At 40.1% G+C, this 23,954-nt stretch overlaps 1 pseudogene; it reads right to left on the bottom strand.

The window, feature by feature from the left end:
* The window catches only part of LOC130458943 (nicotinamide riboside kinase 1-like), a 50,575-nt pseudogene that overhangs the window by 25,572 nt on the left and 1,049 nt on the right, over window positions 1-23,954 (bottom strand).

Consider the following 23,954-nt stretch of genomic DNA (forward strand, 5'->3'; position numbering starts at 1 on the left):
AGTGAGTCTCAGTGCACTACTTACCAATCATGTTTTTAAGTTCTCTGTTCATACCTTCAACTTGGCCTGAGCTCTGGGGATGATAGGCTGTGTGAAATTTGGGAGTAATTCCCAAATAAGAATAAACCTGGGATAAAACAGAGTCAGTAAAATGAATCAATGGGTAGGCCAAAGTAAGGAACAATATCCCTCACTAGTACTTTAGTAAGCAAAGTTTCTGTAGCCCAAGCTTTTATCCATCTAGTGAGTTGGTCTACTAAAACAAGACACACTTTGTAATGCCCAGCCTTAGGCATACTGATGAAATCAATTTGCAAATGCTCAAAAAATGTGTAAGCCAGGGGACACCCCCCAAAAAAGCCTTGATATGGAAAGCATGTTGATTAAATGCCTGTCAAGTGGGTCAGGCTGCACACGCCCTGGAGACTATATTGGTTATATCAATGCCTATCCAGACTTCTTTTAACAGAGTCCATGAATCCTCTGGGTATCAAAGTGGCCACTCCTGTGAAAAGATAAGCATATTTGATGATAGAAGCTTCTAGGGGGCAGCAACTTTCCTTATGATGACACCCAGACCCCCTTAATCTCTTTTGCTTCCATTTCTCCACTTATTGTTCATCGTAAGAGAGACAAAAACTTGGTTCATCATTAAGTATCAATTAAGATCAACTCTTGTCCTTCTAAGGCAGCTTGCTTAGCTACAGTACCTGTCCTAGATTCCCTCTAAGAGATGGGATCAGTGCGACCTGTATGGGCAGAACAGCCAGAGCTGGAGAACAGAGAGAAAGTCTTTAATGATCTCTGTGTTTGTAATATATATATATATATGTCAGGAGAAGTGAGAAAGCCTCTGCAATCAAAGAATTCCAACAGAATGGCAAAGAAGAACCATCAATCAATAAAACTAAATCTAGGTTTTCTAAGTGTGTCTCAGAGGCATCATCATGGGGCTTTTCAGCCATGTCTACTACTGATTTAAACTTATGTAATGGTTCCCCCAATACTGGTAAATTTGGATGCAATACTGCAAGATTGAGGAAAGTGTAGAATTTTATGGTAATATTTTATTTCCTAACAAAATTATCCCACATCGAGGAATACCTTTGATCTGAAAATGCTTGCATCCTATGTAACAGCAATAATGCTCTGACCTCACAGGGGCATAATATCATTAATGGACACCCAAATATTAAAATCAGCTGATTTGGTTAAAAGCAATGCTGTGGTTGTGACCCATCTAAGAGGGGGTGGTGCTGGATCCAGCTATGCTGAATAATAAGCAATTAGGCACTGTGCAGGACCCAAGGTTTGAGTGAAGACAACTAAAGCTACCCCTCTCTTTTCATGTATGTGCTAGGTAAGAGGCTCTTTATAATCTATAATTCCTAGAGCAGAGGCAGAAAGAATGACTTGTTTTAATTCTGAAAGAGCTGACAGATTTTCTGAATCTAACTGGAGTACTTTAGGGGCTGACTTTTTTGTCAGAGCTATAAGAGGTTTAGTAATTTCCTCATATCAAGGAATCCATTGCCAATAGAACCCTGTTGCCCCCAAGATTGCTTTCAGCTGCTTCTTAGTAGATGGAATAGCCAGTTGCTGAATAGCTCAATAGTTAATGGAGCAGACTCCAAAAGTCAAAACAAAACCTAAATATTCCACCTTTGGGAAATACCACTCAACCTTTACCTTGGAAACCTTGTGTCCTCTCCTGTGTAGCTCCAAGAGAAGGTGCCTACTGTCTTCCTAGAACATATGGGCATCTGCTGCTACTAAAAGAAAATCACCCACAAGTTGTATTAAAAAGCTCCATTAAAAATGATATTAGCCAAATCCTGCTTTAAAATTTCTGAAAACAAAGTTGGGCTCTCTACACATCTCTGAGGTAATCACATCCATATCCTCTAGGAACCTTTCCAGACAAAAGAAAATTTGTTTCTGGAATCTTCATGGATATGGATGAAGAAAAATGCAGAGCACAAATCTACCACAGTAAAATATGTGGCAGTACTGGGGATTGAGGAGATTATTGTAGCTGGTTTGGGGACAATATGATGTCATTTGATTACATGATAATTTATTGCCCTTAGAAAGTGTACAAACTGGAAAAATAGGTTTCCAGGGAGAATAGGCAAATTATATTCAGATTTGCATGGAATTGTTATCCCTTACTCAATTAATGACTGAATTATCAGGGAAATTCCTACAACTACATCTTTTGGTAAAGGATACTGAGGAATGGAAGAGACTGGGCCACCTTTTGTTTTAATCTGAATAGGAACAACTGACTTAAGTAGGCCTATATGGGAGGAAGATATAACTCAGAAATATCTACAGGAATTTAAAGGCAAGGGCTAGAACCTCTTGACTGTCAGGAAGCAGGACTGGAAGCAAGGTCAAAGAGTCTTCAGGCATTTCTAAGGATAAAGAGCTATCTGGGAGCACAATATAGTAAAAGATCTTTCCCTAACACATTTGTAGGGGAATCCAGTGTTGAAAGGAATGAATGTTCTACTGATAGATGTCCAATGGATACCATTTGAGGAGAAAACTTGGGGACATTTTGAGACTTTCCTGACACACCTACCACATTTATAGAACCAATAGAATTACATTCAGAATCAGGTCTACCCACTAAGACTGATCTAGAAGCCCCAATTTCTAGGACACAATCATAATATATGCCCCCAATCTTAAGCTCTCTGTTAGGGGAAGGGAGAAGACTAGAATAACTGGCATTAAAATATCAGGGTCTGGGAAGGAGTAGCCCTCACCCCTAGACTCCAAGTTCTGTTCCCCTCCCTCACACCATAATAAAGAACTCTGACCATTTCTCTGGTGTCTCCCACACTAATTACTAGTTCCCTGAATGGTGGTATAATTTGAATTGTGATTTACCCCCATTAAAATTACTAGCCCTGTTGGAGAGTCTATATTATTATTTCTCCAGCTTCTGTTCCTATTATCCTGACTTTTCTTCCTACACTTCATAGTTATATGGCCTTGTTTTCCACAAAAATAGCATTGTATTGCTTCTTTTTCTGCTACTGCTTTGCCATCTCTCTCAAAGGGGAAATGATTTCTTCAATTGCATTTTTCAAGATTGGAGCTAATGTAACTGCCTCATTTTCCTTATTCTTTCTTTTCCAAATCCTTCTATAAAACTCTTTCTTTTTCTCACCTCTCACAGCCTTCAAAAACATATACTGCTGTTTTCTTCAATTTCTCTTATCTCCATACTGGGACAGACTGGACAAGTCTTCTGAAAAATACTCAATTTCTGGGCAAAAGTGATTTACAAAATGGTTTATTAGCTGAAAAATCTGTCTATTTTGAAATGTTCAGCCCAAGATATCTAGCTCCTAATTCTACAATCTTATTGTGTAAAAGCAGTTTGGCCTTTCATGTTTTTCCTGGCTTCATATATTCAAATTTTACCCAGTTCCCTGCTCTTGAGGAGCAAGACTTCATACCCCTTAATAAAGCAACTCTGGCTTCACGCAATTATATCCAGTCCTCAGTTACACTTTGGTCCCATTTAGGGTCTTTTAAAGGCCATTGTTTTGCATTCTCATCCTCAGAATTAGTAGTGGCTTCCAGGATAGCCTGTCTCTCTCCCTCAGTTAAAAAAGCAAACATGAGATCCATTACATCAGTTCAGTTTGGGCTATATGTTCTGAAAATGTTCTCAAACCACTTAATTACTAGCAAAACTCCCACATCAAATAAAGGAGTAGAATCTACCCATCTATCAAGATCACTTGGAGAATGGAATATGATTTCTTATTATTACTAAATCTCCTCTAAGATTATACCTGAGAACTTCCCTTGGGGGGATGCCTTTATTTGGGGCTTCCTTAGTGTCCACTAGCAATTCTGAAATCTAAGTAGAGATGGAACAGATGATATGTGATGTGTGTGATGTGTGTGTGTGTGTGTGTGTATGTGTGTATGTGTGTGTGTAAACAATGGGAAGAGGGTGAAGTAATAGGAGGGGGAGGGGAAGGAATAAGAGAATAGGGGATACAGGAGGAAGAGGATGAGAAAAGGGAGGGGAGGAGAGGAGGGGCAGAAGGAAGAAGATGAAAACAGGGAGAGGCTAGAGGGGAGAAAGAGGAGGAGGATAAAGAGACAGGGCATAGACTCCTGGAGGAAGGAGTATGGTCTGGGAGGGGGGGAGAAGGAAGAGACATGCCATGTTGAGAGTCAGGTCTCCAGAAGGATATAATTCACAGGTGTGGGCCAAAGGAAATATGGGTTTCAACTGACAATATGGAAATGGGTGGTTGGATGACCTAGGTTTAGTGGAGGGTTCAAGAAACTAACCCCAAACAACACAGTATTATAACTCCTTGGGATTATCCACTCCTATAGCCATCTTTACTCCTTCAGTGTCTTATACTCAAACGAACTATGTCTCAGACATAAGAAAACCTGTTTTGACCAACATTTGCTGAAATGCCTTCCTTCCTCATCATTCCATGACTATGGGGACCCTCTTATTATCTCATGAAATAAAAATCTTACACAATAGGCTTTCTTTTGGAATTCGTATAGGAATCTTCAGAGTCCCTGGTCCCTTTCCCATTGTCTAAGCTTAGAAAACTCCCCAAAAGGAGAAAAACAAAACAAAAAATCAGGTTTTCTAATCTTACTTCAGGCCTCACCCTCTATAGGACATGCTTTTCTAAAGAGCTCTCATTTTAAAATGTACCATAAAGTTCATTCTCACGCTAACACATGGTCTCTTGGAACCATCCTAATCACTGGTTCATTTAAAGTGAAAAATGGTATCTAAAAAGGAAAAGCATCACCTGTCCCCTCAAATCATGCTGATCTCTGTCTCTATAGATGGAGCCGAGCTAAAAGGCTTTCCACCTTCTAATCGCCATGGGCTAAATAAATGATCCAATTTCAAAGAACTCAAGATTGAGATTTCACCAATCCTCCACAGGCTGCCTGTTGTCTCAGGAACCCTGGAACTCCAGAACTCTATTTCCTAGTGAACTGCTTTTGTCAAAAACTCTGAGGGGAAGGGAGAGAAGGGAAGAGGAAAAGAGGAAGTTCATCACCAACTTGCCATTGTCATAACTGTTATAGATAAAAAATTAATCTAGAGGCTTATTACTAGATTTATAAGCACTTATTAGTAAAGGAAGAGGAGACAGGAAGAAAAGGGATCTTATAGGCTGTGTAACTTTAAGGAAAGATTGAGTCCTCCATTGCAGCCTACCTCCAAGCTCTCTGTCAGAGATCAAGAGAGAGGATCCGAGAGAGCAAGGCATCAGTCCAGGGACTGAGTGAGTTCCAGAGTGGAAGTAAAAACAGACCTGTCTCCTTCTTGTGCTCCCTTTGTAAAACCTCTAGATCCTCCCTCACTGGTGACTTTGCACTGTCTTTGGCACACTGACATTGGGGAACCTGGGAGCCCAGGGGTCAGGCTGATTCCAATGACCTGCCACTAGAGTGAGTGGGATCCAATCCCCTTAATACCTCACACAGCCCCCAAGGAGAAGAAATTGTCCTGAACGATATAGTGGTGGCAAAGGAGACCAGAAGCCTGTATTGCTAGATGGAGGAGGGGAAGGGGCTGGTTACTGGATTAGTGAGAGAGAGAGAGGCGAGCAAGTGAGGAAATCCAAGGAAGGAAATGCCATGGTATGGCTTTTTTTTTTCTTCTCCATTTGACCTTCTGAAATATATCCCTCCTCCTCCTTCCTACACTGATCCAGTTCATGCCTTAACAGCATGATGCTCCTTTCATCTCCCTGTCAGCCATCCAGCCATCCCTCCCCTTTGCACATCCTTCTATGCAGGACTTGAATGAAAATTGAAAGAAGGAATGGCCATTTGACCAAAATGGCGAGCCCACTCAGACTTTCCACTTGGAGGGATGGAGGTCAGCCCAGCCCAAGGCCCCAGACACAGGAGCATAGCCAGCCCCAATGGCCATGGCAAGCTGTGGCTTTGAAAGTGGCCTCAGTGCCACCAAGGCCCCCAGGAGTCTGGTAGGAAAGAGGGATTTGTGGAAGAGAAGAAAACTTGGCTTAGCTGGGAAGGAAGCCTGCTGAGGAGATGCTGGGGCCAAAAGGCCCCTGGATCAGGATATGCACAAGGAGAGCCCTGACTCTTTTCTGGTCCCACAAAGCAACAACCCTAATGCATACCGAGTGGCAGTGTTTCCAATTTTACTAATGGGGGTCATGTTGAGTATACCTGCATCTCTTGGTTCAGGATCATGGGGATCCTGCATAGGAAGCCCTCCCTGTGGGTCTGCTTTAGCAGATCCCATGGCTTCTGGGAGCCAGAGCAGTGGGTCTGGCCCAAGGTGAGGACAGAGGCAAAGAGAAAGGGGTCCCCTCTGTTGAGCCCTGATATGGAGCTGGATCAGCTATTTCTGCTTCCTTCTCCATCCTCTCCAGGGTCAGGCCTAGCCACCCTTGGGGGAAGCTGTATATAGCTATGTATTCCAAGTAGGAGGTATAGGGAGGGGCAGAGGGAGGGCCTTTGTGTATCCCTCTCAGCATCAGCCTGCCAGAACTCCTCTAAGGAGCCTGACCTTGCTCTGGGACAAAGAATGGGGTATATGAGGGGGCACACAAAGCTGGGAGCCATCGTCTTTCATGGGCATGTCCCAGCAGGCCAGAGGGACCTGGTAGCTAAAGGAACTTAGAGGGGCACCCTGCCAGTCACCTTGCTGGGCTTTCTTCTCCCCGGGGCACGACGGGCGCAGACTTTGTGCTCTTATGACTGAGCACCATCTCCTGGACTTTTTGTCAGTTTTGGCAAGGCCAACAGCCTCCAATCTGGAGGATCGCCTTGGGTGGCATTTAGATACTGTATGTCCCCAGGGGATAGGCATTGCCAGGAGGCTCCTTCTCCCCATTGGGGTTCAATTTATAGAGGAGTTGAGGTGCCCTGACGTGCAGGAAAAGCAGTTACGAGATACAGCATGAATCATGGATTAGATGATGCTCTAAGCCTTAGAGTCTAAGGGATGAGGAGCAGTGAGGGAGAGCTCAGAGTCCACAGGACCCAAGGCCAAGGCTCCCCAAGGCCCCAGCTTGGTCCCATTTTTTCCCTTTCTAAGTATTAGGTAGAGGACAAAGACCCTACTCCTCACACCAGAGTCAGACTGGCCAATGCCTTCAGCCACCTTTGCACCAGGAGCTCAGTTCCTCTGGGCCCTCCTTTGGGACCATAAACTCATCAGATTGGGGGGGATGATGGGAATGGGTGGTGGCAGGACCTCCTTGGGCCTTTGAGCCTATTAGCAGGTGGACAGGGCCCCCCCTACTCACCTGGAGATAATTTATATTGAGCCCACATTTGGCCTGCCATGCTTCAGGGCCTCTGTAGGAAAACTGGGCCTTCTCCATCTCTTCCTTTGGGCTCTGGGGTGGCCAAGGTCCTCCTTGGCTGGATTATTAGCACAAAGAAGGTAGGGATTAAGTTCATAGGAGCTGGGAAGGTTTGTCAGGGTTCAGACTTGGTTGGGAGAGGGAAGGAAAAATTCTCAATGCTCAGGGCCAATTGTGTCATTTATAAAGAAAGCTAAGGGCTTCATTCCTGACCTCCTCCACTAGGGCAAAGGGTGATTTCACTCCAGCCCCATCTCAGGAGGGGGCTGTCAAGCAGGGAGTCACCTGCCCCCTAGCTAAGCCTCCTTTCTGCCTGGAGAGAAGGCCGGGGGTCAGACTGTAGGGCTAGGTCCTGGGTCTTTGGAACCAGCAGGGGCTCACACTCCTTTGCTGGTCACAGGGGCCAGTCCAACTCGGTGTAGGGCTGGAGCTGGCTGCCTTACCAGCCCAGCTGTTCTCGCCTTTTGTCTCCTCCCCAGGAAGTTGTCCTCTGAGCATCCTTTGACAAAAACATGAACATCAATCCGTCACAAAGTTCCTTAGTTCTCTTTTTAAAATTTAACACAGAATTACATTTTAGTTTCTCGTTATACAAAAAAAAAATAAATAACCCTTCCCTTGGATCTCTGTGATGACTACTCTTCTGCCCATGTAGAGGTTGTTCTTGAGGTAAATTTGGTATTGGAGGTGGGGGTGGTAGGAATCTGGTGAAAGCCCTCTTTTTAAAGGGCTGCCGCCAGGTGACTAAGGCCTTAACAGTTGGGGCCTGGAAGAGGGAGTATAGCTGAGGCATCAAAGCCCAGTCAGAGGAGGAGGGTCCTGGAAAGCTGGGAGAAGGAACTTGGAGCCTGTGGGAGGCTCTGCTACTGTAGGAGAGGAAATGGAGGCCCAAGGAGGTCAGGATCTCACCTAAGATCATGGGCAATGAGTGGCAAAGCCAGTAATGGAATGAGCCATTTGTCCCATCCCAGGCTGACCATTGGTATGTCAGCTGCTTAATTCAGAGAACACCAGGCTAGCTGTGAAGAAACCTTTTCTTAAAACATCTCAAGAAAGAATTGTTAGGAGCAAGGGCTACTCATTAGGCCATTCCAATGCTTTGTCCTCCAACCAGCGCAGTGACCACCTCCTGACCACAAGCAGATCTCAGCAGGAGAGGCAGGGACTAAGGTAGAAGGAGCTCCACAAATAGAAAAACTGAAAGATGAGACCTCCAGGACACCCAAATACAACTGGGGCACCCCAAGCCCACCTCCCAGCTCTCTACAAAAGCAGACAACTCAGTGAATTATGGGTATTCAATGGGGTATTTTGGGATAAAATGTTGAGGTTAGGGTTCATTGAGTACATAATAGAAGTCTCTTCCCTTTTAACTTGGGAGGTGGTAAATGAGGCCAAATGTAAAGGTGGTTTATAGAAATCTGGGCTCAGAACCCTTATAGAGTACTGGAGGGACCTGGGGCACCACATAATTATTGACACCCCTAATCACCCAGAAAGACTTGCATGAAATAATGCAAATTAAAGCAAGCCAGCAGAATCAGGAAAAGCTACATCTTAACACTGTAAAAATAACTTGGAAGAAACCTGAGAATTCAAATGAATGGGATGATTCTCCACCTTGACATGCCTTCCCAATGGAGCACATGGGAAAGAAAAGAGATCTTTGTTCAAAAACATTTAAATGTGAAGATGGGTGGAGGGACATGGTGCTTGCAGTATTTCTCAGGGGAAGAGGACAGTGCTTAGATGGCAGATCTAGAAACAAATTCCAAGTTTGGTTCCCAGTATCGCCCAACTGGCTGCTTTGCTCTTCCTGGTCTCCCATATCTTTTTTTTTTTTAAACCCTTACCTTCCGCCTTGGAGTCAATACTGTGTATTGGCTCCAAGGCAGAAGAGTAGTAAGGTCTAGGCAACGGGGGTCAAGTGACTTGCCCAGGGTCACACAGCTAGGAAGTGGCTGAGGCCAGATTTGAACCTAGGACCTCCAGTCTCTAGGACTGGCTCTTAATCCACTGAGCTACCCAGCTGCCCCCTGGTCTCCCATATCTTGATCCCAATCCCCATATTCTCCAGACCCATCAGTAAGAGGACATCAGTTGTGAGAATCCTTTGGCCTTGTTCCTGTTCATATAAGCCCTCCCTTAATCTTAAGTAGTAATTAAGGAATTAATTAGATTAGTATAGAAAGTTGGTGGTTTAAGTTTAGATCTCCCCAATCCCCAACTCTAATTGTGGGGAAATTCGTCCTGGCATCAAGCTGAAATCTACCTCTCAGCAACTTTCCTCTTGGCCCAAGCAGAACAGGGCTAAGTTCCCTTCCACATGACTTTTCAAATAGCCAGGATTTATAGAGCTCCCAGGTAGTGCCAAGCACGGTGCTGAGTACTTTATCAATATTAACTCTTTTGATCCTCACAAACATCCTGCAAGGTAGGTGCCATTATTATCCTCATTTATAGCTGAGGAAACTGAGGCAAACTGAGTTAAGTGATATTACTGGGATCACACAGCTAGGAAGTATATGAGGGTAAACTGGAACTCAGGTCTTCCTGCTCCCAGACTCAGCACTGAGCCACCACCTGAAGACAGTTCCCGGGGTTCTCCTAAGTCCTTTCTTCTCCAGGCTAACCCTCCTCAGGTCCTTCAACCAATCCTCCTCACATATTCTTTTTTTTTTAATTTAATTAATTCTATTAGATTTTTTTATTTTAATAAATTTTCATATTAGTTTTCTGAAGTTATATTATCTATATAATCTCCCTCCTTTCTTGGCTCCCCCTTCCATAGCCGGCAAGCAAGTCAGTCTGGGTTATAACTGTATTATCACATGAAACATATTTCCATATTATTCATTTTTGTAAGTAAAAAATCCTATAAAACCAAAATCCCAAAGCATATGCCCAAATAAAAAAGTGATAAATCATATGCTTTCACCTGTATTGCAACTCCAACAGTTCTTTCTCTAGTACATAGCATTCTTTTTTTCATAAGCCCCCCAGAATTGTTCCTAATCATTGTATTACTGGGAGTTAGTGAAGCCTATCACCTTTGATCATTCCACAATATTGCTGTTAATGTGTGCAATGTTTTCCTAGGTCTGCTTATTTCAGTCTGCATCAGTTCATGGAGGTCTTTCCAGCTCTTTCTGAAATCATCCTGTTCATCATTCCTTTACCACAATAGTATTCCATCACTTTCATATGCCACAATTTATTCAGCCATTCCTCTTTAGTTTCTAATTATTTGCAACCACAAAAAGAACACATAGAAATATTTTTATATAAGTAGGTCCTCTCCTATTGTTTTTATCTCTTTGGGATCCAGACCTAGTGGTATTACTGGATCAAAGGGCATGCATGATTTTACATCCATTGGGCCCACTTCCCAATTGCCCTCCAGGATGGTTGGATAAGTCCACAACTCCAACAGTGTCCCAGCATTAGTGTCCCAATTTTCCCACATCCTCTCTAAGATTTATCATTGTCCTTTACTGTCATATTGGACAATATGGCAGGTGTGAGGTGGTACCTCAGAGTTGTTTTAATTTGCATTTCTCTAATCCTGAAGGATTTAGAACTATTTTTATATGTCTATGGATAGCTTTGATTTCTTCATCTGAAAACTGCCTATTCATATCCTTCGAGCATTTATCAGTTGGGGAATGACATATAAATTTGACTTATTTCTTTACATATTTTTGCAGAGAAACTTTTCATGAAGAAAATTCCCACTTTGTTGTTTCCCCTATAAATTATTCATTTTACATCTTGTAAGGTTTCCCATCTCTTGGTCATAAATTCTTCACTTCTCCATAGATCTGCCAGGTAAAATATGTTTTCCTAATTTACTATTCCATTGATCCAGCCTTGTATTTCTTAGCAAGGGCCAGATTGTTTTGATGATCAATCGCTGCTTTGATCCCCCTCTGCCTATCTTTCAAGTTCTTTTCTCTAGGGAAGAAACCACTCTAATCTCCTTGTTAGATCTCTGACATCAGTCATTTGGAGGTGCCATTTCCAGGTTGGTTTGAAAGGATTCTCAGAGTTATTCCAGCTTTCACTGCTATGAAGCCTCCATCTTGGCTCTGTCCAGCCAGATCACTATGCTATTAGTCCATTCAGGGGCTGATAGAGGCCTTGACCAGGATGGTAGCTGTGATGGGAGGTGAGAGATGAAGAGGCAGAACTGATCAGATTTGGCAACTGACTGAATAAAGGATATATGGTAGGAATTATATCTTCTTGGAAATAGGCTAAGTAGGCAGTTGGCTGGTATAGATTCCTTATCTCCTGAAGCCAGCCTCTGGAAGGTGGTGCTCTTTAGGTTTTGACAAAGTCCCACTCCTATGTGGGACAATTTTCTGATGGAACAGCTTCTGTTTAATAACTGTAGAAGCTCTGAAGTAGTCTGGGCTAAGCTAGGCCTAGAATAGTAAACGAGGGAAAAGAAAGGGTCTGAGATGCTTCTAAAACTGACTGGGGATGGAAGACAGTCTTTGAGGACCTCTATCAAGAAATAATCTCTTACCACAGGGAAGTAAAGGAGAATTCCACATAATGGAAAAAATCCCCCTACCTCTGGTTTATTTCTAGTTTTAGTAATGAAGCTCCCAAGATCATGTTGAGAATATCTTTGTTAATAGAGACACATATATTTTTCAAAGTGCCTCGATTTGTTGACTGAAAAATATATTCACTGATTTCAAAATCTCAGCTCCTGTATGAAGTAAGATTGTTATAGTCATTAGGTGTATTATGCAGCGGCAATGTGGTATATGGGCTAATATATGCTTATTTATAAGCCAGGTAGGCTCAGTTAAATGTGTGGAGGGGGAAGTCTATAAAGAGTACTGTTTATGTGTACATTCTATATATGGATCCTTTGTGCTCACAAATGTTTGTTCATAATACTTGAGTTTAGCAATTATATTTGAAAAACTATTTACCAGTAAGTTTGTTATCTGAGTTGTACTTCCCCCCCCCCCCTTTTATTTTAAACCCTTACAATACTATGTTTTGGTTCCAAGGCAGAAGAGCAGTAAGGGCTAGGCAGTGGGGGGTAAGTGACTTGCCCAGGGTCACACAGCTAGGAAGTGTCCGAGGCCAGATTTGAACCTAGGACCTCCCATCTCTAGGTCTGGCTCTCAATCCACTGAGCTACCCAGCTGCCTCCTGTACTTTCTCCCTTTAAAATTTCAAACTAGCATCTTGGTGTATAAATAAATGAAGAATAATGAATTGCTAGTGACTGTATAGTTCTGAGTTGTTGTCCCTCTGGTCAATCAAATATTAATGACCCCTTTTAGACACTAGGGGACTTACATTGCATTTATATTAAGTCCTGAGGTAGAATTAGAGTCCTAGAGTCAAAAGACATAGTTTTTGCTACCAGCTCTACTAGTAAACACTAATAACTGTGTGATTTTGGACTAGGCACTTCACCTCTCAAGCCTGTCTCCTCACTTATAAAATGGGGATATTACTTGTATCACTGTTTTACAGGGTAGGAATTGTAAGAATTAAATGAGATCATGTATATAAAACCACTTGAGGGGCAGATCCAAGATGGTGGCTTAGTAGCTTCAAAAGTCGAAACTACTCTATCCTTCTAAACTGATCTGTAGAAGGCACCTCAGAAAGACAGAAATCAAAGCAGGAAGAGTGAGGGGGCTCTCCTACTTAACACAACTGGAAAGGCAGGTAGAGAGAGTTGAATTTAATGGGATAAGGGGAATCCAGAAGCAAATCTGCAAATAGAGAAATTCTGGCTGATGACCCCTCACACCTACTGGGTCAAAGTCAGAACAGCAAGGCCTGACTTTGGGAATTCATGACATGGGCTTCATCATCAAGGGAGGACCTCAGACTGACCCCTTGAGGTCTCAGGCCTGGATATCTGCAGAGTCTGCAGAGAGATCAGATAGTACATCTGGCTGGGCCCTATCAAGCCTTCATGGCCAGTTGCATTGAAGACTTAACCCCAAGGCAAAAGTCACAGAGGAGAAAGAATCTGCTAGAGGCTTTTGGAGTTTCCAGTCAATGGGCAAAAATAAGGCTGGGAAGATGAGCAAACAACAAAAGAAACATTTGACTCTCAAAATATCTATGGGGGAAAAGAGCAAAGAACAAACAACAGATGACAAGATCCAAATAACCACATGAAAAGCTTAAAAAAATACAAAAACAAAATAGGAATTGATCTTAAGCTCTGGAAGAACTCAAAAGAAATTTAAAAATCAAATAAGACATTTTGAAGAAAAAACAAAGAAAAATGGGGAAAAGAAATGAAATTAATTAACAAAGAAAACAACAGCGTAAAAAACAAAATTGGTCAAGTAGAAAAAGAGGCACACAAATCCAATAAAGAAAAAAGTATTTTAAAAAACAGAACTGACTTACTGCAAAAGTAAGCAAAAAAAATCCAATGAAGGAAAGAGAATGAAATGTAGAATGATCAAATAGGAAAGGAAAATCAAAAGGTCATGGCAGAAATTCAGTCTTTAAAAATTAGAAGTGGGGGCGGGGGCAGCTGGGTAGCTCAGTGGATTAAGAGCCAGCCCTAGAGATGGGAGGTCCTAGGTTCAAATCTGGCCTCAGCCACTTCCTAGCTGTGTGACCCTGGGCAAGTCACTTGACCCCCATTGCCTAGCCCTTACCACTCTTCTGCCTTGGAGCCAATACACAGTATTGACTCCAAGATGGAAGGTGAGGGTTATTAAAAAAAAATAAAAAAAAAATAAAAAAAATTAGAAGTGGGCAAAAAGAAGCTAATGATTTCATGAGACATAAAGAAACAATCAAAGAATCAAAAGAATGGAAAAAATAGAAAATATGAAACATCTCATTGAAAAAACAACTGACTTAAACAATAGACCCAGGAGAAACAATCTGAGAATTATTGGACTACTTGAAAGTTATAACCAAACAAAAACAGCCTACACATCATATTATAAGAAATTTCCAAAGAAAATTGCTCTGATATTCTTGAACAAGAGGGTAAAATGGAGATTGAAAGAATCTACAGATCACCTTCTGCAATAAATCTTCAAAGGACAACTCCCAGGAATTTCTAAAGCCAGGTTCAAGAATTCCCTGCAAGCAGCCAAAGTACTGCAAGCAGCCAAAAAGGAATAATTCAGATATTATGGAGTCCCAGTCAGGGTTACACAGGATGTGGCAGCTTCCACATTGAAGAACTAGAAAACTTGGAATATGATATTCCAAAAGGCAAGGGAACTGAGTTTACAACTATGAATCATTAAAACTGACTATATTCTTTCAGGGCTAAGTATGGTCATTTAATAACATAGAAGATTTCCAAGCAATCTGATGTCCAAATACAAAATTCAAGAGAACCATAAAAAATTAAATAAGAGAAAATTTTAAGGGCTTAAATAAGGTTAAATTGTTTATATATTCCTATATGGAAAGATGATATCTGTGACTCTTAAAAATTGTTATTAACATAGTACTTAGAAGAAGTACACATAGAAAAAGGATGTGGTATTAAGTTATTTAGCATGATATGTAAAAAAAAAACTAGGGATTAAAAAGTGGATTGTACTAAGAAAATGGGAAGAGAGAAGTAAAATGGGGCAAATTATACCACATAAAGAGGCACATGAGGCAGGGCAAATACTATTTCAATGGAGGGGAGGATCAGGGTAGTGATAAGTAATACTTAAACCTTACTCTCATTGGAATTGGCTCAGAGACAGAACAGACAGATCCATTGGAGTACAGAATCCTATCTTACCCTATAAAGAAGTAGAAAGGGAATAAGAAAAGGGGTGATGGGAATGGGGAGTAAAATAAGGGAGGGAGTCATTAAAAGCAAAATATTTATGTAGAGGGAAAGAGTGAAAGGAGAAAGGGCAGAATTAAAAGAGAAAATCAGGATGGAGGGGAATACAGAGATGGCCATCATAACTGTGAATGTAAATGGGATTAACTCACCCACCAAATGGAAGTGGATAGCAGAGTAGATTAAAAACCAAAATCCAACCATATGTTGTCTACAAGAAACACATTTGAAGCAGGTAGACACCCACAGAATAAAGATAAGGGGCTGGAGCAGAATCTATTGGGCTTCAACTGAGACAAAGAAGGCAGGAGTAGCAATCATGATCTCAAACATAGCTAAAGCAAAAATAGATTTGATTAAAAGAGATAAGGAAGGTAATTACATATTGATAAAAGGCAATATAGACAATGAAGAAATATCAGTATTCAACATATATGCACCAAATGGTATAGCATCCATATTTTTAAAGGAGAAACTAAAGGAGTTTGATGAGGAAATTAAAAGTGAAACTATACTAGTGGGGGATCTCAACCTTCTCGTATCAGAAATAGATAAATCTAACCAAAAAATAAATAAGGGAAGTAAATAAAAAAAGTTAGATTTAATAGATATCTATTGAAAGTTGAATAGGGATAAAAAGGAATATGACTTCTTTTCAGCAGTACATAATACACATATAAATATACCATGGCATAAAAAAACTTTGCAAAAAATTTTTAGAAAAGCAGAAATAATAAATACAATGCAATCTAATTCTTCAAAACTGGTGGTCAAAGAACAAATAGAAATGATCACTAATTTCTTTTTTTTTTTAATATATTTTATTTGATCATTTCCAAGCATTATTCGTTAAAGACATAGATCATTTTCTTTTCCTCCCCCCCCCCCACCCCCCATAGCCGACGCGTAAGTCCACTGGGCATTAGATGTTTTCTTGATTTGAACCCATTGCTTTGTTGATAGTATTTGCATTAGAGTGTTCATTTAGAGTCTCTCCTCTGTCATGTCCCCTCAACCTCTGTATTCAGGCAGTTGCTTTTTCTCGGTGTTTCCACTCCCATAGTTTATCCTTTGCTTATGAATGGTGTTTTTTTCTCCTGGGTCCCTGCAAGTTGTTCAGGGACATTACACCACCACCAATGGAGAAGTCCATTACGTTCGATGATACCACAGTGTGTTTGTCTCTGTGTACAATGTTCTCCTGGTTCTGCTTCTCTCGCTCTGCATCACTTCCTGGAGGTTGTTCCAGTCTCCATGGAACTTCTCCACTTTATTATTCCTTTTAGCACAATAGTACTCCATCACCAACATATACCACAGTTTGTTCAGCCATTCCCCAATTGATGGGCATCCCCTCATTTTCCAGTTTTGGGCCACCACAAAGAGCGCAGCTATGAATATTTTTGTACAAGTCTTTATGATCACTAATTTCAATGAAGAGAATGACAATGAGGAGACAATATGTCAAAATTTATAGGACACATCCAAAGCAGTAGCCTGGGGAAAATTTATATTCCTGAATGCTTATATCAACAAAATAAAAAATAGAGAAAAGGGAGATTAATAAATTGTGGATGCAGCTAAAAAAAATAGAAAAAAGAACAAATAAAAAATTCCCTGTTAAAGACCAAATTGGAAATTCTAAAAATCAAAGGAGAAATCAAATTGAAAGGAAAAGAACCATTGAACTAATAAATAAGACTAGGAGCTGATTCTATGAAAAAATACATAAAGTATTGATTAATTTGATTTTTTAAAAAGTCAAATACAAGTATCAATTATATGACAATAAACTGACAATCAAGGTGAAATAGATAAATATTTACAAAATGTAAATTGGCTAGGTTAACAAAAGAGGAAATAGAATATTTAAATAATCCCATCTCAGAAAAAGAAATTGAATAAGCCATCGATGAACTCCCCCAGAAAAAATTCACAGGGCCAGATGGATTCACAAGTGAATTCTATCAAATATTTAAAGAACAATTAATAACAATACTCTACAAAATATTTGACAAAATAAGCAAAAAAGGAGTCTTACAAAATTAGTTCTATAACAAAAATATGGTACTGATACCAAAGCAAGGAAGATTAAAAAAAACAGAAAGAAAATTATAGACCAATCTCCTTAATGAACCCATAGTCAAACAGTTCTCATATTTGAATGCAGGCTTTCTGATGTTTCAGTGCATCCCTTATGCCACAAAATAGAGGTAGAAGAAGAAAAGACCAATCCTAACCCTAGATAAGAAATGGTATTCAACTTAAAGTGTCATTTTATATACCTATTTTTCTTTTTCATTTCTGACCATTTATTTTGAGATAGTTCTCTGGATGATTGATATTCATATTCTTCTAGTATAATTAGTACCACTGGTTTCCAACCATTATTAAGTTCTGGGTAAAACCAGAGAAAAATAATTAACCTCATTTTCACATTAATAACCAACACATTTCTAGCCACCATTGTAGTAATAATTGCCTTTTGAGACTGTCTTCCCTTTGATCCAGCCATAGCACTTCTGGGTTTGTAGGAAAAAAGACTTCTACAAGAATATTCATAGCTGCACTCTTTGTGGTGGCAAAAAATTGGAAAATGAGGGGATGCCCTTCAATTGGGGAATGGCTGAACACATTGTGGTATATGTTGGTGATGGAATACTATTGTGCTCAAAGGTGTAATGAACTGGAAGAATTCCATGTGAACTGGAATAACCTCCAGAAATTGATGCAGAGTGAGAGGAGCAGAACCAGGAGTACATTATACACAGAGACTGATACACTGTGGTACAATCAAATGTAATGGACTTCTCCATTAGTGGTAATGCAGTGATCCTGAACAACTTGGAGGGATTTATAAGAAAGAACACTATCCACATTCAGAGAAAAAAACGGTGTGAGCAGAAACACAGAAAAAAAACAACTGCTTGATTACGTGAGTTGAGGGGATGTGATTGGGGATGTAGAATCTAAATGATCATCCTAGTGCAAACAGCAACAACATGGAAATAAGTTCTGATCAAGGACACATGTAAAACCCAGTGGAATTGTGTATTGGCTACAGGAAGGGGTGGGAGGAGGGGAGGAAAGAATATGATTCTTGTAATGAAGGAATAATGTTCTAAATTGACTAATTAAAATAAAAAAAATTTTTAATTGCCTTTTGACCTCCCCCAACTTTACCTATACCTAGAAAAACTAGCCTATAATGAATGTAGTTTTGACCTATTAGATTCAGTCCAACTTCCCTTCTCAATAAAATTCTTTCTTCTACCAATTATATTTCTACTTTTGGACATAGAAATTGCAGTACTGCTCCCACTTCCATGACCTATTCAACTCCTAACTCCAAACTATCCTACTAATTGTATTATTAACCACAAGTCTAGCCTATGACTGGATTCAAAAAGACTTAGAATGAACTGAATAGATTTTTAATCTAATTAAGATAATTGATTTCAACTCAATCAATCATGGCTTAAGCCCATGAATATCTTATAATACCATTAATCTAAGCCTAACCATAGCCCTAGCAAGAGTCCTAATTTATCACTCACACCTAATATCTCTTGATATTTCTCTTGATCCTTATAGCCTTCCTAGTTTCCCACTTCCACATGTTTTCCACCTTAATAGCACCACTAATGCTAGTACTATTTTCCACCTGTGAAGGAGGAGTATAATTAGCCCTACTTATAACTATCTCCAATGCCCTTGGAAATGACCACATACAAAGCCTAGACTTTAATTCCAACTTTTATACTGATTCCACTAGTCTGATATTCTAAAAAACCTTGAGTATGAATTAATTGAATAGCCCACAGCCTCCTAATTAGTATCATCAGCCTCTCCCTGCTATACCATAACGTAGATATAGGCTATAATTTTAACAGCTCCTTCTCCATCATCGCACGTTCAGGCCTCTTATTAATCACATCTTGTTGACCATTCTAAACAAAACTTATTATTCCTTCAATTGTCACTAAATATGGCATTCACTTCTTCAGAATTTATTATATGTTATATTCTATTGGAAATAATGCTCATCCCACCCCTTACTGTCATTACCTGATGAGATAACCAGAACAAAATATCTAAATGCTGCTTTCTACTTCTCATTCTATTCCCTTGTAGCATCCTTCCCATTCTTAATAGCCTTACTATACCTAAATAATAACCTAGGATCCCTTCACATCCCCATAGTCCACATTATAACTGACCCTATAAATCCCTCCTCGTCAAGCACTACCCGATGGTAGGCATTCATGATCACTTTTATACTCAAAATACCACTCTGTAGGCTCCACCTATGACTACCTAAAGCACAAGATGCCGTCCAAATCACAGGTTTAGTAGTCCTAGCAGCCATTACTGCCTTATCTGAACAGCAACCTTCACATCGATGCTATCCATTCATTATTTTATCTTTTGGGGGTGTAATCGTAACAAGCTCCATCTGTATTCATCAAACATCTAAAATCCTTCATCTCCTACTCCTCAGTAAGCCACATAGGCTTAGTAAGTAGCTCTCTCCTTTTACAACCCATGCTCAGCTTCATAGATAGGAGCCACCAAATAATCGCCCACCACAGCCTAACATCCTCTTTACTGTTCTGCCTAGCAAACACTAAGAACGAATTCACAGCTGAACTATGATCCTCTCCTGAGGGTTACAAATGATCCTGGCACTAATATGTGCTTGATAACTGCTCACTAACTCAGACAACCTAGCCTTACCACCATCGAGCAACCTGCTAGGAGCACTAATAATCATTATTTCATCATGGTCATGATCCAATTTCTCCATCCTTCTATTAGGCTTAAATACAGTAATCACAGCCCTCTATTCCTTATACGTACTAATCACCTCCCAACGAGGCAAATTCACTCACTACCTAAACCCGATACACCCCTCCTTCACGCATGAACACATGCTCATAGCCGTTCCCGTAATACCACTAATAATTATCTCACTAAATCCAAAATACATTCAGGGCTTAGCATACTGCAAAGGTAGTTTAATCAAAACATTAGATTGTGAATCAAAATTTAGAAGTTTAAACCTTTTCTATGCTGAGAAAGAATCAAGAACTGCTAACTCTTGAACCAGTCAGTGCCTAACCTCATGGCTTTCTTACTTTTAAAGGACAGCAATAATCCATTGGGTTTTAGGAACCAAACATGTTGGTGCAACTCCAAATAAAAGTCATCATGTGTTTAACACAACTGCCTTGCTGCCCCTGACACCACTAAGCATCCAGCCCCCCACCACACGACCTCGTATTTCCACACAAAACAAAGCACTTCCCAACTTACTCTAACAACCTAGTTAAATTGGCCTCTCATCAGCCTACCACCCCTACTAATTTTCATAAATACAGGCCAAGAAACTGTTATCTCTAAATGACATTCTCAATTCACACCCTCAACATCTTAATTAGCTTTAAGCTAGATTTCTTCTCCATTATTTTTATCCCAATTGTCCCATTTGTCACTTAATCAATTCTAGAATTCTCCCTCTGACACATACACTCAGATGCTTGTATATTCCAATTCTTCTAATATCTAATTAACAATCATTATTCTAGTGTCTGCCAATAACAACCTCTTGCAAATGTTCATCTCCTGAGAAGGCATCAGAATCCAATCATTTACACTGAGCTCCTGCTGGTACGGACACACATGTGCTAACACAGCAGCCCTATAAGCAATTCTATAACTGCATCAGCAATATCGGATTTATGCCAACGATAGGACAACACATACTGAACAACAGCTCGTGAGACTGACAACCCATTTCTTCTACCAACAGTAGCACCTCACCTTCTTAGGCTGAATCAACGCCACCACAGGCAAATCAGCCCAGGACTGCCCTCCGCCATGGAAGGACCAGCCACAGGATCAACCCCGCTACACTCAAGCACTATTGTTGTAGCACGCATTTTCCTAGGAATCTGATTTCACTCAGTGATAGCAATCATGAACAATCCTAAAAACCACCTTATGTCTAGGAGCCATCACACCACTGTTTACAGCTATTTGTGCATCCTCAACATCAAGACAACTAGGCTTCCCAAGAGGTACAACTGGACTTAACCAAACCCACCTTGCCTTCCTACACATTTGTACCCAGCCTTTCTTCAAAGCAATATTATTCTTATGCTCTGGCTCCATGATCCACAGCCTAAATAAGACATTCTATTCACCACCCTACCAATGACATCATCTGCTCTAATGACAAGCAGCCCAGCTCTCATGAGAACCCCTTTTCTAGCAGGATGTTACTCAAACGACTCAATATCAAAGCCATAAACATATCACACACTAAGGCATGAGCCCTAGCACTGACTCTAATTGCAACTTCCCTTACACAGCCATTTATAGCCTCCACATTATCTGCTTTGCTGTACTTCCATGGGAACAAATATCCTTCACAGTAATTACCATCCTCCTTTCAGCTGTCTCATACAGAATCTCTACCTTAGTCAAGGAAGCTGAGGAGACTTCTCAGAAGACAAAGCCACCATGACTTGATCCTTTGCCTTCCACTTCATCCTACACTTCATCATCCTAGCCCTGGATATTGTCCAACTTCTATTCCTTCAGAAAACAGGCTCCAATAACCCTTCTGTTATCAACCCAGATACAGCCAAAATCCCATTCCACCACTATTCCACTATTATAGATGCCCTTGGCCTAATCTGAACTCCTGCTACTGGCAGTATTCTCACCAGTCATGCTAGGTGACCCAAACAACCCCAGAGCATCAAATCCCCTCAATATCCCACCACACATCAGACCAGAATATTTCCTATTCACCTTTGCAATCCTCTGATACATCCCTAACAAACTAGAAGGTGTCCTCACTCTATCCTAATCCCCCTAACTCTCCCCCTGTTACCCACATCAACACAAGGAAGGCTGATGTTGCGTCCCAAACATTCTTCTGAATTCTAACAGCTAACCTCTTTACACTGATCTGAATTTGAGGACAAACAGCAGAACAAGCATACATTAGCAGCAGCTTCAATAGAATGTTTCATACTCGTTATCGTCCTTATATTACCAGCAGGCATATTAGAAAACTATATAGTAAAACCCAAAGTCCCAGTAATTTAACAAAAATACTGGCCTTGTAAGCCTACGATGAAGGAAAATTCCTTCCTAAGACATTTAAATCAAGAAGAACCATCAACACCCAAAGCTGATATTCTACTTAAACTACTTGCTGACACAATAAACTGACATTAATAATACACTACCCTAGTATTAAATTCTCTACAATTGCTTTAAATAAAATGTACCATTTTACTACAATGTGTATAGTACACAGATTTATTTACCCAGCATATCTCCTATACATTATACTCATATAGAACTAAAGACATTAAATTCAAACAGTACTAAATATATTCAAACCTGGTAGAACTTTAACTTGCACAGTATATGGATATCCTTCACCTAATCCTAATTTTACATAAGACATATTATGCAGAAGGATGTATACATTACATCCATGGTCCCAGGATCAGACACCTTCTATTTCTAGCATATCACAACCACCATGAGAGATCACCGTCCCACCATCTGAAGGCTTGCAGTCCTTCAGAGGAAGCTCATCAATTGTCATGTACCTAATTTCTTTGTCTGGGTTACTGGTTGGTACTTCAGGGACATACAATTGGTGCATCCAGACTGCCATTAAATGAGGCATCACAATGTTATCCTTACTAATCAGCCCATAAGGAAGCAGAACTGATTCTAACTGGCATGGGGGAAACTTTATCCATTGGGCGGACCCCTGGGAACACCATTGACATCTAGGAACAAACATTTCAATGCAATCCTTATATTTCACAGTAAATAAGTAGTAATAAAATATGAATGATAATAAGACAATATATATTTAAGATATGTTCATACAGTTTTCCATAAAGTATCAATTATTTCCAGGAAACCAATTAATAGATTGATATAGTCAGTAATCTAAATACTTAATATTTAAACCCTGTAGAGAAAAGAGACTTGGAAATAATTCATAACAACTTACATAAATATAAACATGATTCACTAAACCCCATAACCCTTGTCAAAAATCATACCTTTATTTCCATCAAACCGCTAAATTGGAAGACATAATTTAAGTGTGTGCTGCACAGGAACTGGGACTATCATATAACTATCTTGTGAGTATTATATAAATATTATATTTTTATAACCTTTTATCCTTAATTTTTTATTTCTTTTTATAATTTAATTAATACTAACAGTATACAAACTCAAAACCCTATTGGCTTCTATTATTAGGTTAGCAAACTCTACCCATTAAAGTAGCTTAAATCCAAAGCAAAGCCCTGAAAATGTTTAGATGAATTTTAATATAGACCTATGTATAAAAGATTGGGCCCTGGCCTCACAGTTCATTTTAGTTAGGCCCACTCATGCAAGTTTCCCTAGCCAATGAGAATGCCCTTAAAACTATCTTTACAGCTAAGAAGAGCTGGCATCAGACACACTACAAGTTGTCCATTCCACCTTGCTTAACCACACCCCAAGGGGATACAGCAGAGACTAATATTAAGCCAGAAACAAAAAGTTGACTGATCATAATTGGCTAACTTGCGTCAATTTTGTGCCAGCAGCTGCAGTCATACGAATAACCCAAATTAACAGAACGTCAGCAGCGTCAAGTCTGTTTAAGCTATAAATAACAATCAAGTTAATACTTAACTAAACCGTAAGATGCACCAAAATTAACAATTAAAATAATTTTAATTCTGCTGAGC

This window comes from Monodelphis domestica, chromosome 4 (genome assembly GCF_027887165.1).
Source record: "Monodelphis domestica isolate mMonDom1 chromosome 4, mMonDom1.pri, whole genome shotgun sequence".
NCBI lineage: Eukaryota > Metazoa > Chordata > Mammalia > Didelphimorphia > Didelphidae > Monodelphis > Monodelphis domestica.